Source organism: Zea mays, chromosome 1 (genome assembly GCF_902167145.1).
Source record: "Zea mays cultivar B73 chromosome 1, Zm-B73-REFERENCE-NAM-5.0, whole genome shotgun sequence".
NCBI classification, from domain to species: Eukaryota; Viridiplantae; Streptophyta; class Magnoliopsida; order Poales; family Poaceae; genus Zea; species Zea mays.
Genome location: NC_050096.1, coordinates 219,079,819 through 219,097,684, shown reverse-complemented (window position 1 = coordinate 219,097,684; position 17,866 = coordinate 219,079,819). Strand labels below are relative to the sequence as shown.

At 54.3% G+C, this 17,866-nt stretch overlaps 2 pseudogenes across 2 annotated transcripts; both read right to left on the bottom strand.

The window, feature by feature from the left end:
* Positions 1-14,361: 14,361 nt before the first annotated feature.
* On the bottom strand, positions 14,362-14,929 carry LOC109943738 (uncharacterized; annotated as a pseudogene). The gene is made up of 2 exons (XR_002266822.2): positions 14,807-14,929; positions 14,362-14,716 (listed from the first exon to the last, which is right to left on the bottom strand). The product of XR_002266822.2 is annotated as an uncharacterized protein (transcript).
* A 68-nt stretch (positions 14,930-14,997) lies between these two features.
* On the bottom strand, positions 14,998-16,662 carry LOC103645290 (putative aconitate hydratase, cytoplasmic; annotated as a pseudogene). The gene is made up of 6 exons (XR_004549280.2): positions 16,072-16,662; positions 15,897-15,976; positions 15,704-15,779; positions 15,412-15,597; positions 15,250-15,317; positions 14,998-15,142 (listed from the first exon to the last, which is right to left on the bottom strand). The product of XR_004549280.2 is annotated as a putative aconitate hydratase, cytoplasmic (transcript).
* Between the last annotated feature and the right edge of the window lie 1,204 nt (positions 16,663-17,866).

Below are 17,866 nucleotides of genomic sequence, written 5' to 3'. Positions count from 1 at the left end.
ATTAACAGGATACAATACCCATTATACAACAGTACACCCTTCAATACCCTACCATACACTACTCTACTTCTATTACACCCTTATTCCTACTTGCCATTACTCTTGGCGGCCTCATCGTCAGGTGTGGGAGTCCAGACATCAACCAACCTCAAAGAAGGAGGGGGCTCAAAAAGGTCTAACTCCCCACCCAGCGCACGTCCCACAACGTGAGATGGTCCAGCTTCTGCCTCAGCAGGTGGTGCAGGCTCACTTGGGTGTAGTTGTGAGTATAATACATGGACTTCCTCGTGCAACGTATTGCAGTAAACCTGCAGGTTATCAACAGTCGAGCTAAGTTCTTTAACACGGGCCTGAGCCCTTGCTTCCTTAGCACACATTAGCAAACGAGACTGCACGGCCCAGTCAAGTGCTAAGTCTCGATCAGCGAGTTGATCCTGCAAGTGTCGGATGTCCCTTCTCAGTTCGTTGATTCTATCTCCGTCGGCGACCCAAGCATCAGTCCTATGTTGCAGCGCTGCTTGAAGTCGACTCACACGAGCTTCAAGGTCTCCGATGGGGTCGTTACTTCCACTGCTGCTGCTTTCATGTCGGGGAGCCAATTGATGCCGAGGCACCCCAATTGGTCCCGTGGACTTGCGTGCCGTTAGCCTGGTACGTGGCGGCATCTTTCTAAGGGGGAAAATGTTATTAGAATAGTGCTTAGCATGATGCATGTATAATTACAGAATCAACCTTAGTCGATTCAACCTTCTATATGTTGCACTCTTCCTATCTGGTCTTTAAGATAGACTTCTTCCGAATACTTAGGTAAGAAGAGAAAAGAATTTTTAGGTAAGACTCTTAAAAATCCTTTTGAAGATGCCTCATAATATCTGCCAAGAAGGGCTACGCTCCGATACCAGCTGTGACGGAACCTCCCAAGTAATTAGGCCCACCTACAGTTGTCCTTGTCCAACGGACATCAGACAACCCTGTAGGTGCCCCTGAACTACTTGACAAGTTCGGTATCTTTCCTTACCTCACCAGGAACGTTTCACCCATCTTGTAGACATTACAGAACATCGGAGATAAAGAAAATGCGGAAGCGAATTACATAATCTTACATTTATTTCAAAAGCAAGCTTAAGTTATGTTATTACAGACCAGACTAAAAGTGAGTGCATATAAGTATTATTATACAAACCAGGGAGGCACAAACTCCTCCCGAGAAGCTAAAAGCAAAAGATCTTAAGTGGAGGACCGAGTCCTCCCGCACTTCAGTCTTGATTTTCTTCTTTTGGAACCACCTTGGCACAGAAGCAGCAAAAGTCTGCTACTTCCTCACCTAAAAACAACGAAGGGATAAACCCTGAGTATGGAATACTCAGCAAGTCTTACCCGACTAAAGAAAAGACTCTCAAGGGTATGCTGGTTATGTGGGAGTCAAGGTAAGGCTTTTCAATATTCAAAGACTCTGTTTTGCAGAAATGCTTACTAAAGTGGATCCTTAAAAATCCAATTTTTATTTGTCAAGTTAGGTAAAATTACCTGCACTAGAGTTCTTTCTACCCTAGTTCAATCACTGGTCCTGCACTGGCCAATTTCTTAACAAGAGCCCATCGTCTTTAGTGGAATGCTACGTGTAGGGTAGTGACCAAGTCTTCATGACCGCGAAGGTACGCGATCCGAATCGATTATACTCAGCTGAGGATCTCCAATCACACGACATATGTAGCACTTAACCCTTGCATATGTCAACCCGCCACCGGGGTTCTTAAGACCGGATCAGGTTCACGCAGACCGAGAGCACAGATACACCACTGTCCAGCCTCTTGCCACGGAGGGTACACGCTACTCTCGCCACCGCTCCACGCCCATCTCGTGTTGTCTTATTTCGGCCTTAGTCTGCCCGAGGCAAGGCTTACCCATGACGAGGCATGTGACCAGCTAAAGGGTCCTCGATCAACAAGCCTACATCGAGACGGTCCTTAATCGACTCAGACGGAGACACTACACCGAGACTCTCTTCTCGTGCAAGTCACCCGCCCGGTCTCAGCTTAATCATTTCAAACCCAAAGTTGGTACCTGGCAGAGGTACATCTTTTCCGATGTTGAACCTATCAAGGCCTTTGATAGATCCATCATCAAGTTTTATTTTCGAAAAACATCCCACCCACTTTTGCCACATCATATTTTGTAAAAACAAAACCTTTTGTTTTTCTAAAGCAAAGCTAAGCATCAAAAAGCTTTTGTAAAACAGGTGATCAAGGAAGGTAATCAAATTCAAGGAAGGTAATGCAGGAATGGTTTTATCAAGCAACTCCTATCACCTAATGCAGCAATCAAGTGAGAAAGATTTTGAAATAGCAAGGGAGGTGGCAAATGCACCGGGGCTTGCCTTCGTTTACAGGTGATTCAGGCTCGGATCCACAAATGTCGAAGTAGAAACTATTCTCGGCCTGAGTGTCCAAAGGTGGTTGTACTTGCTCTTCAGTGACTTCTATCTCTTCTTCACGTTCTAATCATAACCATTCACAAGTATAAGAATGGATGCCATGGGATGCTCATGAGGATGCAAAGATATCATAAATTTATTATTTATGTCTTGAATACAACTTTCCTTCATGGAGTTCCGGTAACTTAGGGTTTCCGGAGTCGGTAAAGGAGTTCATAGGGCAGGGGGGGTGTTTTGGGGTTTGGTGATCAAATAAGGTCCAAATCAATTCAAACTTTATCCAAGGCTTCTAAATATTGTATAACACTCATATAAAAATTTTGGGCATTTTAGGACCTATCAATTATTTTCTAAAAATCTATAACCAAGACTTTTAACTACTTTAAATACCCTAAAATTTCTTACTTCCACTAAAAATCACAAACTTATTTTTATTAAATACTATGGAAAATAACAAACCTAGGAAAATTAGTTTCACCATTTTAGCATTTTTCTACATATTTTTGAATCTCTGCTGAAAAAGAAAAAGGAAAAGAATTAATAGAACTGGGCCGGATTCAGCCCAGCGGCCCAGGTCCAGAGGGAAAGCGCGCCCGCGCGCCCCGCTCCCTGGCGACTTTGCACAGGGGCCCCCGCGTTTCTGTTTATCTGCGAACGAGTTCTCTTACTGTTTAACAAGGTCACTGACACTTTGCAAGAAGGTCCTCCAGTTTCTATCTCTTCGCACGGCTAGGTCCCCGACGACGGCAGCGCACGGAGAAGCTCCGGCGAGCTACTGTACCGGCCGATTGGGGCAGTGACCGGCGCCTAGCTTTAGACTAAACCCAATTCAAGGCCAAGGGAGTATTTCCCCCAATCTAATTGCGCTAAGGATCAAGTGGTGTGTTCTGGCCACGGTGACCGAAAGCCGTGCGGCTAGATCGCCGTGTTCCCGGCGGTTGGTGGTCTCCTAGCGCAATTGTGTGGGTTGTCGAGCATCACCGGCGTACAGAGAAGCTAGAACAGGAACAAAGAGGACATGAGCAGACCTGTGGAAGGCTGGCCACGGTAAGGTGTAGTTCTTGACGGCGGAGAGGGATTTGGGGAAAACCAGAAATTCGAGCTCGCTAGTGGGGGATTTGGGATGCAGGTGGGTGCGGTAGCTGCTTGGGAACATGGCGGAGCTGGGGGCACGGTCTATTTATAGAGCCCACGAGCGGTGGTGACCAATTTGGCCGAGCCGTGCTGGCGGCCGGAGGTGAAGAAGAACCTGGGCGCGGTGAATTCGTGGCAAACGGCGTGGCAAGCTTACCGGAGCTGATTTGACGACCGTAAGAAGCCACGGCGACACAGTAGAAAAATTAGGCCACGCGGCGCACGGCCGGGAGGCCGCGGTCACCGGCGTTCTTATCGGCTCAAGCCGCAGGGTAGAGGGAAAGCACGGGGGTTCACCGGAATGGAGTCCAGCTCACCGGCGGCGAATATTCCCTCTCCCCGGGATGTTATCCGGTTACCAGCGAGTGCGAATCTCAACGGCGGCGATGATCTTGGCGCAAGGTCGTCGACGGCGAGAGGAGCAGCTGATCTGAACTGTTCAGATACTGTACCATGGCGATTTTCAGTTTACGACGCCTGACAGAGCAACTTTAGAGCAACTTTTCTCTCAAATCTTCATGGCAACAGGTCCAAATCTCTGCAGCAATATTGTAGTGCTATAAACCAGCTACATCTTTGCTATATGGTATTGTCACAAAAAGGCAGCAGATCATGCATGAACTTGGTCTTGAAGTTGCTATCAGTCCACTGTCAGTCTGAATTTTCAGACTTAAATAGCCTGACAGTCCAACTTCAAGTAAGATTATCTCCCAATTTCTCACAAGAACAAGGCTTGTACTCTTGAGCAAACTTATTCTCCTATGAATGCTCTACAATTTTGATGTGGTGACCTAGGGCAGAAACCCTAGAAGTTGAAAGATACAATGCTCCAAAGTTGAGCCCTCAACACTAAATTTCAGACTTAGAATAGAATCTAATTGAGGTCCATTTTGCATTTAAGTCCAAAACTCAACATTTGGCTTTCAAGTCCACACATTTGTGAACCAAATGACTTTATATGTTTAAACATAGTAGTTTTTGCACTTTAGTCCAAAGGTTCATCACTTTTACACATAAGCCCCTAGGGTTTAGACTTAGGGTTTTCCAGGGTTCCACTTAGGGTTTTTGGTATTCCAGGGGTATAAGTATAATTCAACTTTATTCTTGGAGTCATTTTATGACTTTTACCCTAGAGCTTTTTGGGTTTCCTCAACTTAGGTTAAGTTTTACCCCTTTAATCACTAGTTAGGGTTAAGTCCTTTAACCAGGGTTCTATTTGTAAAACATTAAAACAATACAACTTGTTTGAAATTTTTGCCTAGTGAATGCACTCTAGGTGTGTCAAACATATGCAATGCTAATGCTTATGATGTCATGCTCAAGTTTTAGTTATAGTAACACCAGGGGTGTTACATTTTCCTCATTTTCGAGCACTAAGACTCGCCTGTTGGTTATCTGAACCGCTTCACCAAACGTGAGTCGCCCCGTGCAAAGGTGACGAGTGAGGTATCCGTATCCCGGAGGCATAGGAGTCCCTCGGCTCGGTCGGCCTTGCTGTCTGAGGCTTCTCTTGCTTAGTTAAAGGAACCCCTCGGCTGCTCTTCGATGAGCCGAAGCCAGGGGTAGCGGTGTCAGCACGGGCAGAGGCAGAATTGGCTCGAAAAGAAGGCTTGGTCGGCCAGAGCCTGGCCGGGTCGTCCACTGGTGGGATCGACGTCGGAATTGAGTTGCCGAGGCCTCGGGCCGGGCTGATGTCTTCGGGGGACAGCTGGCCGAGTCCTCGGGGTGACCGGCCGAGCCGTCTGCTCGAGCCGAATTCCTGGAGAAGACCCTGGCGGCGAAGGCCTGGGCGTGGTGATGATGTCGTCCTTCAGAGTGGAGATCCTCGGGCCGCGTCGCCGTCCGAGGCTAGGTCGGACCTCGCCGAAGGTGTAGTTGATGCCGAGGGTGCTGCTGCCCCCTTCAACTGTCAAGATCCGAGCCTGCAGGGTCGGATTATCTTGTAGCGTGTGTTTTCTGCGGCCGCCGAGGCCCAAACACACCATTGTCGTGTTGTAAAGCTGCGCTTCTTTTCCTCTTGTTTCGAGTATCTAGACTTTTTCGTCGGTAACAGAATTGTCTGTGCGGGCGAGAGTTGCTTTTCACGGAAGGTGATGAGTGAGGTATCCGTATCCCGGAGGCGTAGGAATCCCTCGGCTCGGTCGGCCTTGCCGCTTACGCGCACTCTTGCCCGTCCATAGGGTTTTGTCACCGACACAGTCGAGAAGGCCCGAAGAATCGCTTCGGCAGAGGAGCTTTCGAGCGTGAAGACTTGTTCGGTCCGCGGAATCACTTATCCGAACGCGAGTTACTTATCGCAGAAGGTGATGAGTGAGGTATCCGTATCCCGGAGGCGTAGGAGTCCCTCGGCTCGGTCAGCCTTGGCTGCTTACGTGTACTCCGTCGTTTTCAGGATCCGCTTTCGAAGTAGTCAAAAAGCACGAAAGACATTCTGGCAGAAAGGATATTTTTTTGAGGAAAATTTCGACGCAGAGGGGGTTCCCCCCCTTTTAGCCCCCGACGGAGGGTCGGGCTTTGCCGAGGCAAGGCTGACCCTTCCTTGATGACTAAACTTTGCGTGGGAACGAGGTATACGAACAACTTGAAAGCATCTTAAGGGTAGAAGCGACGTAGCTGTTGGATGTTCCAAGCGTTGCTGTAGACCTCGCCTTGACTGTTGGCCAGCTTGTACGTTCCGGGCTTCAGAACTTTGGCGATGACGAACGGCCCTTCCCAGGGAGGCGTGAGCTTGTGCCGCCCTCGGGCGTCTTGTCACAGCCGAAGCACTAGGTCGCCCACCTGGAGGTCTCGGGACCGGACCCCTCGGGCGTGGTAGCGTCGCAGGGACTGCTGGTACCGCGCCGAGTGTAGTAAGGCCATGTCCCGAGCCTCTTCGAGCTGGTCCAGCGAGTCTTCTCGATTAGCTTGGTTACTTTGGTCGGCGTAGGCCCTCGTCCTCGGGGAACCGTGTTCTAAGTCTGTGGGCAAGATGGCCTCGGCCCCATAGACTAGAAAGAACGGCGTGAAGCCCGTGGCTCGGCTCGGCGTTGTCCTCAGACTCCAGACCACCGAGGGGAGTTCCTTCATCCATCGCTTGCCGAACTTGTTGAGGTCGTTGTAGATCCGAGGCTTGAGTCCTTGTAGAATCATGCCATTGGCACGCTCTACTTGCCCATTCGTCATGGGGTGAGCCACGGCGGCCCAGTCCACCCGGATGTGGTGATCCTCGCAGAAGTCCAGGAACTTTCTACCGGTGAACTGGGTGCCATTGTCTGTGATGATGGAGTTCGGGACCCCAAAGCGATGGATGATGTTGGTGAAGAACGCCACCGCCTGTTCGGACCTGATGTTGTTTAGGGGTCAGACCTCGATCCACTTGGAGAATTTGTCGATGGCGACCAACAGGTGCGTGTAGCCCCCGGGTGCCTTTTGCAAGGGGCCGACGAGGTCCAGACCCCACACAGCAAAAGGCCAGGTGATGGGTATCGTCTGCAGGGCCTGAGCGGGCAGGTGGGTCTGCCTTGCGTAGAACTGACACCCTTCGCAGGTGCGGACAATTCTAGTGGCGTCGGCCACCGCCGTCGACCAGTAGAAACCTTGTCGGAAGGCGTTTCCAACAAGGGCTCGAGGTGCTGCGTGATGGCCGCAAGCCCCCAAGTGTATCTCTTGTAGGAGCTCCTGGCCTTCGGCGATGGAAATGCATCGTTGGAGGATGCCTGAGGGGCTGCGATGGTAGAGTTCCTTCCCGTCCCCCAGCAAGACAAACGACTTGGCGCGCCGCGCCAATCGCCGAGCTTCGGCTCGGTCGAGGGGTAGCTCTCCTCAGTGGAGATATTGCAGGTACGGGGTCTGCCAGTTTCGATTAGGCGTGACCCCGCTTCGCTCCTCCTCGATGCGTAGTGCCTCACCCTCGGGGGCCGAGGGTACCTCAGGCCGAGCCGAGGGTACCTCGGACTGTGCCGAAGGTACCTCGGACTGAGCCGAGGCCTTCTCAGGCTCGGGCGTGTCGTCGGTCTTGACGGAGGGTTGATGCAGGTCTCGGGAGAAGACGTCCGGGGGAACCGTTGTTCACCCCAAGGCTATTTTAGCCAGCTCGTCCGCAGTCTCGTTGTAGCGTCGGGCGATGTGGTTGAGCTCGAGCCCGTAGAACTTGTCTTCCAGGCGCCGAACCTCATCGCAGTAGGCTTCCATCTTCGGGTCGCGGCAGTGGGAGTTCTTCATGACTTGGTCGATGACGAGTTGCGAGTCACCGTGAGCGTCGAGGCGTCGGACCCCTAGCTCGATGGCGATGCGCAACCCGTTGACCAGAGCCTCGTACTCGGCCACATTGTTGGACACCGGGAAGTGGAGGCGTAGCACGTAGTGTAGGTGCTTCCCGAGGGGCGAGATGAAGAGCAGGCCTGCGCTTGCTCCTGTCTTCATCAGCGACCCATCGAAGAACATGGTCCAGAGTTCCGGTTGGATTGGAATTGTTGGGAGCTGGGTGTCGACCCATTCAGCCACGAAGTCCGCCAAGACCTGGGACTTGATGGCCTTCCAAGGGGCGAACGAGATCGCTTCGCTCATGATTTCCACCGCCCACTTTGCAATTCTACCTGAGGCCTCTCGGCACTGGATGATCTCCCCCAGGGGGAAGGATGACACCACAGTTACCGGATGAGACTCGAAGTAGTGCCGCAACTTCTGCCGCGTCAGGATTACCGCGTACAGCAGCTTTTGGATTTGTGGGTAGCGGATCTTGGTCTCGGACAGTACCTCGCTGATGAAGTAGACTGGCCTCTGGACGGGCAATGCATGCCCCTCTTCTCATCTCTCAACCACAATCGCGACGCTAACCACCTGAGTGGTCGCGGCGACGTAGATCAAGAGGGCTTCTCCGGCAGCGGAAGGCACCAAGATGGGTGCGTTTGTAAGGAGCGCCTTCAGGTTCTCGAGGGCTTCCTCGGCCTCAGGGGTCCAAGTGAAGCACTCGACCTTCCTTAAGAGGCGGTACAGAGGCAGACCTCTTTCACCGAGGCACGAGATGAAGCGGCTCAGAGCCGCAAGGCATCCCGTGACTCTCTGTACGCCTTTCAAGTCCTTGATGGGCCCCATGCCGGTGATGGTCGCGATCTTCTCCGGGTTGGCCTCGATGCCCCGCTTGGAGATGATGAACCCCAAGAGCATGCCTCGGGGAACCCCGAAGACACACTTCTCGGGATTAAGCTTCACGCCTTTCGCCTTGAGACATCGGAATGTCACTTCAAGGTAGGAAAGGAGGTCGGAGGCTTTCCTCGTCTTGACTACGATGTCATCGACGTAGGCCTCGACCATCCGGCCAATGTGTTCGCCGAACACATGGTTCATGCACCGTTGGTACGTCGCACCTGCATTCCTCAAGCCGAACGGCATGGTGACATAGCAGTACATGCCGAAGGGTGTGATGAAAGAAGTCGCGAGCTGGTCGGACTCTTTCATCCTGATTTGGTGATACCCTGAGTAGGCATCGAGGAAAGACAGGGTTTCGCACCCAGCAGTGGAGTCCACAATTTGGTCGATGCGAGGCAGAGGGTAGGGAACCTTCGGGCATGCTTTGTTTAGACCAGTGTAGTCTACACAAATCCGCCATTTCCCCCCTTTCTTTCTCACAAGCACAGGGTTGGCAAGCCATTCGGGATGGAATACCTCTTTGATGAACCCTGCCGCCATTAGCTTGTGGATCTCCTCGCCTATGGCTCTGCGCTTTTCTTCATCGAATCGGCGCAGAGGCTGCTTCACGGGTCGGGCTCCAGCTCGGATGTCCAGCGAGTGCTCGGCGACATCCCTCGGTATGTCGGGCATGTCCGAGGGACTCCACGCGAAAACATCGGCGTTTGCGCGGAGAAAGTCGACGAGCACTGCTTCCTATTTGGGATTGAGCTCGGAGCCGATCCGGATCTGCTTGGAGGCGTCGCTGCTGGGGTCGAGGGGGGCGGATTTAACCGCCTCCGCTGGCTCGAAGTTGCCGGCGTGGCGCTTCACGTCTGGCACCTCCTTCGAGAGGCTCTCCAGGTCGGCGATGAGGGCCTCAGATTCGACGAGGGCCTCGGCGTACTCCACGCACTCCACGTCGCATTCAAACGCGTGTCGGTATGTGGGGCCGACAGTGATGACCCCGTTGGGGCCCGACATCTTGAGCTTGAGGTAGGTGTAGTTGGGGACGGCCATGAACTTCGCGTAGCATGGCCTCCCCAGTACTGCGTGGTAGGTTCCTCGGAACCCGACCACCTCGAACGTGAGGGTCTCCCTTCGGAAGTTGGAGGGTGTCCCAAAGCAGACGGGAAGATCGAGTTGTCCGAGGGGCTGGACGTGTTTCCCGGGGATGATCCCGTGGAAAGGCGCAGCGCCTGCTCGGACCGAGGACAGATCAACACGCAGGAGCCCGAGGGTCTCGGCGTAGATGATGTTGAGGCTGCTGCCTCCGTCCATGAGGACCTTGGTGAGCCTGACGTCGCCGATGACGGGGTCGACGACGAGCGGGTATTTCCCCGGGCTCGGCACGCGGTCGGGGTGGTCGGCTTGGTCGAAGGTGATGGTCTTGTCGGACCAGTCTAGGTAGACTGGCGCCGCCGCCTTTACCGAACAGACCTCCCGACGCTCTTGCTTGCGGTGCCGAGCTGAGGCGTTCGCCACTTGCCCACCGTAGATCATGAAGCAGTCGCGGACCTCGGGGAACTCTCCTGCCTGGTGATCTTCCTTCTTGTCGTCGTCGCGAGCCCTGCCACCCTCCGCAGGTGGCCCGGCCCTGTGGAAGTGACACCGAAGCATAGCGCACTCCTCAAGGGTGTGCTTAACGGGCCCCTGATGATAGGGGCACGGCTCCTTGAGCATCTTGTCGAAGAGGTTGGCACCTCCGGGGGGTTTCCGAGGGTTCTTGTACTCGGCGGCGGCGACAAGGTTCGCGTCGGCGGCGTCACGTTTCGCTTGCGACTTCTTCTTGACTTTCTTCTTGGCGTCGCGCTGAGTTGACGCCTCGGGGGCATCTTCTGGTGAGCAGCCCTGGGCTGCTTGTCCTTCCGGAAGATAGCCCCAACTGCCTCCTAGCCAGAGGCGAACTTGGTGGCGATGTCCATCAGCTCGCTCGCCCTGGTGGGGGTCTTTCGACCCAGCTTGCTCACCAGGTCGCGGTAGGTGGTGCCGGCGAGGAACGCGCCGATGACATCTGAATCGGTGATGTTGGGCAGCTCGGTGCGCTGCTTCGAGAATCTTCGGATGTAGTCCCGGAGAGACTCTCCCGGCTGCTGTTGGCAGCTCCGGAGATCCCAGGAGTTCCCAGGGCGCACGTACGTGCCCTGGAAATTGCCGGCGAAGGCCTGGACTAGGTCGTCCCAGTTGGAGATCTGCCCTGGAGGCAGGTGCTCCAACCAGGCGCGAGCGATGTCGGAGAGGAACAGGGGGAGGTTGCGGATGATGAGGTTGTCATCGTCTGTTCCACCCAGTTGGCAGGCCAGCCGGTAGTCCGCGAGCCACAGTTCCGGTTTCGTCTCCCCCGAGTACTTTGTGATAGTAGTCAGGGTTCGGAACCGGGTCGGGAACGACGCCCGTCGTATGGCGCGACTGAAAGCCTGCGGACCGGGTGGTTCGGGCGAGGGACTCCGATCCTCCCCGCTGTCGTAGCGTCCCCCACGCCTGGGGTGGTAGCCTCGGCGCACCCTCTCGTCGAGGTGGGCTCGACGGTTGCAGTGATGGTGCTCGTTGCCGAGGCGACCTGGGGCCGCAGGCGCTGTGTTGCGCGTGCGCCCGGTGTGGACCGAGGCTTCCCGCATGAATCGGGATGTCGCGGCGCGATGTTCCGAGGGGTACCCCTGCCTTCGGGAGGCGGAGCTTTCGGCCCGTCGGACCGCGGCGCCCTCCAGGAGATTCTTGAGCTCTCCCTGACTTCGCCACCCCTCGGTGGTTGATGGCTCCGGCATCGCGCGGAGAAGCATTGCCGCTGCAGCTAGGTTCTGGCCGACTCCACCGGAAGTGGGTGGCGGCCTTACCCTGACATCGTCGGCGATGCGGTGCTGGATACCCTGGGGTAGATGACGCACTTCTTCGGCCGGAGGTTGGCCCGCCCATTCCTGCCCGACGTCCCGGCGGATCGGCTCAAGTGTTCCTGCTCCCTCGTCGAGCCTGGCCTACACCGCGCGGATTTGCTCGAGCTGTGGGTCATGACCCCCGCCGGAACGGGGACCACAGCTAGCTCCCATAGGATGTCAACGCGAGGCATAGGCCTAGGGAGATCACCGTTCTCCGGCATACCAAGATGGTTGCCTTCGGAAGGACCCCCTAGATCGACGTGGAAACATTCACGACTTGGGCCGCAGTCCTCGTCGCCGAGGCTGCAGCTACCGTCAGAACAGTCGGAAAGGCAGTAGTCGCATGCGGTCATGAAGTCCCGCATGGCACTGGGGTTACCAAGTCCAGAGAAATCCCAACAGAGGTCGGTCTCGTCATCTTCCTTGGACCCCAAGGGCCCGTAGGTCGAGACGTCCGTCAGCCGGTCACAGGGTGACCGCATACGGTACCCCAGAGGGTTTGGACTCGCCTCTATGAGAGCGTCCGCCAAAGCGAAGTCGCTTGGCGGGTCGAGGCTGAATCCAAAAGGCGTGAGATGGGAATCGGTGGGTACCTCTTGGTCGACAGGCGGTGACGAGGTCACGTCAGGGACTGACTGCACCGTCGTCTCAGGTACGAGGGAGACGCCCAGCAAGCCTTTCGCGAGCGTGCGGGCGTCGTCCGTTTGCTTGGGATTGGCGTGTTGCGGGGAGACGACGCTCGTCTTCGTCTCAGACACGAGGTCGATGCCCGACATGCCCCCCGTTTGGGGTGCCGGCGCCGTCGACTCGCTTGACAGCTGACGAGGTGCTGCCTCCTGCTTGGCCTTGGTTGCCCCGCCTCCTCCTCCGTCGGCGGGGGAGGGGACGGGGTGAGCTCGAATGTTGTTCTTCCACCACGCGGGGAAGACGTCATCGATTCCGCCGCTGGCGGGCGGGCTGTCGGCCGCCATTGTCGTTGTCGCACGACGGGGGAAGGAGTATCATGTCGTAGCTGCCGTCGAGGGACATGAACTCAAGACTCCCGAAACGGAGCACCGTCCCAGGCTGGAAAGGTTGCTGGAGACTGCCCATCTAGAGCTTGACGGGAAGCTGTTCATCGACACGCAGCAGGCCCCTACCTGGCGCGCCAACTGTCGGCGTTTCGAGACCGGGGGGTCCCTGGGATGACGAGTGAATTGTCGCCGCGTGCCCCAGCCCAGATGGGTCGGCGCGAGACGGAGCGCGAAGGGGGGAAGGCAGCCGGAGGGAGACGGGCGTGAGAGGTGGAAATCCCGCGGCCTTCGTGTTTGTCCCGCGCCCAGGTCGGGTGCGCTTGCAGTAGGGGGTTACAAGCGTTCCACGCGGGAGGGAGCGAGCGGCCTCACGCGAGCGCCTGTCCCGTCCTTCCCCACGCGGCCAACCCTCTCTAAGAGGGCCCTGGTACTTCCTTTTATAGGCGCAAGGAGAGGATCCAGGTGTACAGTGAGGGGTGTAGCAGTGTGCTAACGTGTCTAGCGGAGGAGAGCTAGCGCCCTGAGTACATGCCATTGTGGCAGCCGGAGAGGCTTTGGCACCCGGTTTGTGTGGTGTCGTGGCCGTCGGAGGAGCGTTGGAGCCTGGCGGAATGACAGCTGTCGGGGCTGTTGAGTCCTTGCTGACGTCCTCTTGCTTCCGTAAGGGGGCTGAGAGCCGCCGTCGTCATAGAGCGTGCGGGGCGCCATCATTACTTGTCTGGCGGAGCGAGCCAGATGGGACGCCGGTCTTGTTCCCCGTAGCCTGAGTCAGCTTGGGGTAGGGTAATGATGGTGCCTCCTGTTGACGTGGTCGGTCCGTGCCCTGGGTTGGGTGATGTGGAGGCTCCTCCGAGGTCGAGGTCGAGTCTGTCTTCCGAGGCCGAGGTCGAGTCCGAGCCCCTGGGGCGGGCGAGGTGGAGACCGTCGGCTGAGGCCAGGGCTGAGTCCGAGCCCTAGGGTCGGGCGAAGCGGAGTTCGTCGTCTTTCGGGACTAAGCCCGAGTCCGAGCCCTGGGGTCGGGCAAAGCGGAGTTCGTCGTCTTCCGGGGCTGAGCCCGAGTCCGAGCCCTGGGGTCGGGCGAAGCGGAGTTCGTCGTCTTCCGGGGCTGAGCCCGAGTCCGAGCCCTGGGGTCGGGCGAAGCGGAGTTCGTCGTCTTCCGGGGCTGAGCCCGAGTCCGAGCCCTGGGGTCGGGCAAAGCGGAGTTCATCGTCTTCCGGGGCTAAGCCTGAGTCCGAGCCCTGGGGTCGGGCGAAGCGGAGTTTCCCATGGCGCCTAGGGCCGGACTTGGCTGCTGTCAGCCTCACTCTGTGGAGTGGCACATCAGTCGGAGCGGCACAGGCGACGCTGTCCTCTTGTCAGACCGGTCAGTGGAGCGGCGAAGTGACTGCGGTCACTTTGACTCTGTCGACCGGAGGGCGCGCGTCAGGATAAAGGTGTCAGGCCACCTTTGCATTAAATGCTCCTGCGATTTGGTCGGTTGGCGTGGCGATTTGGCCTAGGTTGCTTCTTGGCGAAGACTGGGCCTCGGGCGAGCCGAAGGTGTGTCATTTGCTGGAGGGGGCCTCGGGCGAGACGTAGATCCTCCGGGGTCGGCTGCCCTTGCCCGAGGCTGGGCTCGGGCGAGGCGTGATCGGGTCCCTCGAATGGACCAATCCTTGACTTAGTCGCACCCATCAGGCCTTTGCAGCTTTGTGCTGATGGGGGTTACCAGCTGAGAATTAGGAGCCTTGAGGGTACCCCTAATTATGGTCCCCGACAAATATAACATAGACAAGTGTCATTCAATATCTCATAAATAAGCATTGTCAAATAACTCATACATAAGTGTACTATACATCCAAACTAAAATACTAATTAAAAAACTTGGTCATCAACTGTTTGCGCTAACGTTGAGGCTAACTAACTGTATACATGAATTCAAGTCTCCACACTAGTGCAACCACCAAAATTTGAGTTCCATGATGGAGTCGTACACTTTCTTGAATTAACAAGTGAGTCTGCACGCTGGACTCCACAACCTCATCAATCTCTTGGTTTGAAGGCCATATGTCCCTCAAGAAAACTTCCTTCGCACCCTTTCCAACTCCAATGGGCTCTTTCTCAAAGTCAATGTCAACCTGTGCGATTGCCGTACGTAGTGTGTGTGTCAGCCACAAAGCAATAGTCCAAGTGGAAGAAGAAACAACAATGTGTCGTGGAGTACTTACAGTACCGGCAAGAGCATAGGCAACAACCAGAGGCGGCGAGGCAAGGTAGTTAGCCCGAGTGAGAGGGTTCACACGCCCCCTCGAAGTTTCAGTTGGCTGACAGTACCGCAGCAACAACGATATCTGTATGTGCAAGAGTAGACCATAAGCTACCAAATAATCAATTCAAAAAAAACTTGTTATGTGTGCAGCTACAAAAAACATCGATAATGCCCTACATTTTCTGTGATAGCAGCGGATACAGATCCATCCAGGTCACCAGAGTTGCCCACACAAGTGGCACAGCCATGCGCAGCGACATGGAACCCTTGCTGGTTTAGATAATCTTGAAGGCCACTGCATGGAGAAACCACAAACAGTTGCTTCATTGCCATCGGATGACATGGCACATCTCAATTTTGGACTAACAGAACAAGGTTTGGATGGCTAAACTATAGATATACCTATGTTTCAAGTACTCGGTAGCAACCACAGATCCAGGGGTAAGGCTTGTCTTTACCCATGGCTTCACCTGACGATATATATAAGAGTTGTTCCACATGTAAGAAAACAGAGAAGAGAAGTTAATCAATACAATAACAAAAGATTATGTACACTGAACCAACCTCAAGGCCCAATTCGTAGGCTTTCTTTGCCACAAGGCCAGCACCAATCATGACGATGGGATTTGATGTGTTTGTGGAGCTACATATTGTTGCAAGAACAACACTGCCATGCTTGATTTCAGCTGGCCTTCCATGGAAGTCGAGTTTCACAACTTTGCCTTGTTGTTCCTTTGGCACCGCATAGCCCTGGAGTAGTGTTTGCCATGTAATAAATTTAAGATGCACGAACATTATTTTTTAAAAGAAAATTGTAAGGGAAATATCATGGACTACAAAAGCAAGGGCTTATTACCTTGAAACCAACTTCGTTGTCCAGGCAAGCATGCCAGTCTGACTTCATTTCCTTCAAAGGGACACGATCATGAGGACTGCAAGATGGCAAATCAAACAGGGACAGAATGATCCAAGTCCCCATTAGCACTAGCACAAATATATAGTTATTGTCCAACAGTGAGAAAACCATAACTGAGGAGCACTATATCTACCTTTTGGGGCCTAAAACGCAAGGCTCCACCTCACTAAGGTCCAGCTCCAGATATGAAGAGAAAACTCGTTCCGTCTTAGGCTGCATGGCACCATGAGTAGTGCAAATATGTCAATTTCTTATAAATCAGGAATTGATGGATGGAACCCAAGTGCTGTAAAATTTAAAAGGCAGACCTCATGCTTGTCCACAAACATTTTGTTAGCTCGCAGGTATGCTTCAATCATCGACACCTGAATCACATTTAATGCAATATATACAACTTTGCTTTATTAATAAAAATATATACATATCAGAATGATGGAACGGGTATGGTAAAAGAGTAGTCTACACATAGTGAAATTTACAGTTTCATCGCTTTGTTAATAAAAATATATACATATTAGGGGTTAATTGAAATCCATAGACAAGTAGTCAGCATTTATGTGTTGCTAAACTTATCGGAGCAGAAAGTTGTGTTAAGGCTAGCTTTGCATGTAAAGTCTGACTAGAGTTTCCTTGTTGACAGCCATATACAAAGTGTTACCTGATGAGACGAGTAGTGGGCGGGACTGACCAGGAAGACAATGGTGTCTGGAGGGGTAGGCTAGCTACAACAAGGTAGGGTTTGGCCATTTGGAGGAGGGGCGCGGAGATTACCCGGACACGGCCAACCGGTTTGACGGCGTCCAAATGGCCGGCGGACACGCCCGAGGAAGCGGAGGCGTACGGGTCCAAAGGACGAAGAGGTGCCTGGTCAACTGGGGAGAGTCGCCATGCCCGGGAGGCCGCCGACACTGCCATGATGCGAGACTGCGCAGATCTATTCATGTGATGTGCCCCTCCAACTCGGCGCTATGTGACGCGGCGGCGACTGCCACAACCGACTATTGCTGGTGTTCCCTGTCACCATCGCCGCCCACCATTGCGAACCAGAGCCACGTCACGAGGAGAAGTCTACCTCGGCATGGCCATGGATGCGAGCATGGCAACGGGCCATGAGAGTGCACAATTCCTTTGGCCTGCCTGACATTAGTCAGATCATCATACTTGGGAGCAGAGACTGCAACGTCATTGAATAAGTTCATTGGGACGGAGTCATAGGGCGTCCTCTTGGCAGCTAAGTAATATGCATCTGGTGCTAGCTGATCCAAGAAATCATGATGCCCATATTCCTCATCCCAAATCACATCCCCAAGTGGCATTTCATCGAACACTGAATAATCAGAATAACAACCAGAGAACAGGGCAATTTCTTCCTCGCCGCTGTTTAGAGGCATTTCATCAAATACGGTATGGGCCATACCTCCAACACCCTGTGCACCGATTTGTAGACTGACCATCTCCACAAGGGCTGCCCCGTGTGCTTCACTCCGCTGCAGCAAACGCTGGGTGCCAACTCTGACCGCACTGTGGGCGTCACCCCCGATGTCATAGCTTAGCACGCCGGTATGATCTCGTGTGGACGCGGCGGCCTCGGTCTCCTTGAGGCACTTGGCAGTGCCGCCGAAGGGGAGAGCGCTGCTATCCAGGATGCTCTTGATGTCGTAGAGACTCATGTAGCAGCGGTGCCGCCGACTCGGACTAGGTATGGCGCACCTTCCTCCCCCGGTAGCTCGAGGACCTGTAGCAGTGGTGCAGCAACTGCGTGTCTCCATCGTCGTCGTCGCAGGCGGGTCACCCAACGGCGGCCGCGCATGGCAACAACAGCAAAAATGACCCCTACCTCAGCCCCTGCAATGTCGCCGGTGCCGTGGCCGTTGATGGTGGGGGCTGGAGCAGGTGCAGGGCTTGGCTGGAGAGGGCGGGTGCAGGGCGTGGGAGGAGACTAGGATCCAAGAGGGCGGCGACGAGGATAATCAGGATCCAGAGGGTTGGTGATGGGTTAAGAAACTGAGGTGAGGTAGGGAGACGCGATCCGCAGTAACTTCCTCGGATATAGACCGAGGGTGGATGCCTGTAGCTGTAAGTAAATGACAGAAATTAAAGCAA